Raw genomic sequence first — 2,016 nt, 5'->3', positions numbered from 1 at the left:
TTAACGAAAAAGATAATGATAATGACAATATAAATTTGATGATAATGGCAGTAATGGAGATGAAAATTATATTGATAATAACAACTCTCAAATATATACCAACAATGATAGTAATAACAGAGGAGGAAGATTAAAGTGATTCTTTAGTGTAATATTTTTTCTTCCTCTAAGGCCAGGCATACCTCGCAGGGGTTAGAGGGGGGGGGGGGGGGGGAGTTAAGAGGATGCCAGTCAAGGTCAAGATCGGTATCCCCCTCCCTTCCTTCTCCTCCTCCTCCTCCTCCTCCTCCTTTTCTTCTTCTCCTTCTCCTCCTCCTCCTCTTCTTCTCCGTCTCCTCGTCTTCTCCTCCTCCTCCTCTTCTTCTCCTCCTCTTCGTCTTCTCCATCTCCTACTTCTTTTATTTCTCCTCCTCCTCTTCCTCCTCCTCTTTTTTTTTCTTCTCCTCTTCCTCTTCCTCCCCCTCTTCTTCTCCTCCCTCCCTCCCTACTCCACTTCCCCCTCCCCCCCAGATCTTCTCCCTCTTCCTCGATCCGTCTCACTCTCTCTTTTCCTCCTTCACCTCACCATTCCCCCTCTCTCTTTCATTCTCTCTCTCTCTCTTCATTGTCCTCGGCCCCTCTCCCTTTCACTCTCCTTCTCCTTCTTCCTCGCCCACTCCCTCTCCCTCTCCTTCTCCTTTTCCTTCTCCCTCTCCCTCTCCCTCTCCCTTTCCTTCTCCCTCTCCCTCTCCCTCCCCCTCTCCCTCTCCCTCTCCCTCTCCCTCTCCCTCTCACTCTCCCTCTCCCTCTCCCTCTCCCTCTCTTTCCCTTTCCCTTTCCCCTATTCCCTCTCTTCGTTATCAAGAAACGCTTTCCCTTTCTTTATATCCCTCATACTTAATATAGTTATTCTTCCATTGTTTATTCACTAAAGACAAACAAACAAAAGTGTGACGTCATGGGCGACAATGGGATACGACTTCTCAGGTATTACGTCATAATCGAAAACGAAAAACGATTTGTCACCCGAGACGTGGCAGAAGCGCGCTCGAAAATGAAACTCGTATTTCAAGGATGACATCACCGTAAATATTTGATACGATTTTGAATAGAATGCTATCGATATGATACGATTTTCAACTATGGCGTCATCGCTATGATACGATTTTCAACGATGACGTCATCGATATGATACGATTTTCAACGATGACGTCATCGATATGATATGATTTTCAACTGTGACGTCATCGATATGATACGATTTTCAACGATGACGTCATCGATACGATACGATTTTCAGCTATGTCGTCATCAAAAAAAGTAATCACGACGCCATCTGGGACAATACGATTTTGTAATGGCCGAAAATAAATGTCTGATTGTATTCTCTTTCTGTCATTTAAATATCTGGTTGTATTCTAGATATGTAACGATGTTGTTGATATTGTTGCTACTGTCATTTTAACAAAAATCATTATCTTGTTGCTTGTGTTTCCGTCATCAATATAATCGACATATTCATTATCATAGTAGTAATTATATCATCATCATCATCATCATTTCCTTATCAGTCGACTAACTAAAAAGATAATATTAAAAAAAAACATAAATACACAAATAAGTACATTGCTATCTCACCGCTTAAAAAAAAAAACTTTTTTTTTTTATCATTCTTCTCAAGTAAATTCCAAAACGAAAAATACAGAATAGAAAATGTGAGAAACATTATCATAAACAATAAACGCAACCTTGCACTTTTCTCTGTGTGTGTGAGTGAACCTTTGTGTCTGTCTGTATTGTGTAACTGTATCCTGTGTATTCTCTATTATTATAATTATTTCAAAGACAAGATTATTGCGTCTCTGTATTCTGTGTACCCTCATTTCTTTTAATAATTTATGTAGTTTATTTTGTACCTTCATCCTGTGTATACCCTTTTGTTACAAATATTCTAAAGACAAGACCCTTAACGCGAGTTTATTTTGTACGTGTATCCTGCGTATTCCAACTTCTTATTATTATTCTAAAGGACCTCGG

General features: G+C 40.0%; 1 protein-coding gene and 1 long non-coding RNA gene across 5 annotated transcripts in view; one reads left to right on the top strand and one right to left on the bottom strand.

The window, feature by feature from the left end:
- Positions 1-2,016, top strand: part of LOC125045035 (lachesin-like) — a 315,489-nt gene that overhangs the window by 296,847 nt on the left and 16,626 nt on the right. The window lies entirely within an intron of this gene.
- The window catches only part of LOC125045038, an 89,328-nt gene that overhangs the window by 71,479 nt on the left and 15,833 nt on the right, over positions 1-2,016 (bottom strand). The window lies entirely within an intron of this gene.

This window comes from Penaeus chinensis, chromosome 36, assembly GCF_019202785.1.
Source record: "Penaeus chinensis breed Huanghai No. 1 chromosome 36, ASM1920278v2, whole genome shotgun sequence".
Lineage (NCBI taxonomy): Eukaryota > Metazoa > Arthropoda > Malacostraca > Decapoda > Penaeidae > Penaeus > Penaeus chinensis.
This window is presented reverse-complemented; position numbering and strand designations above follow the sequence as displayed.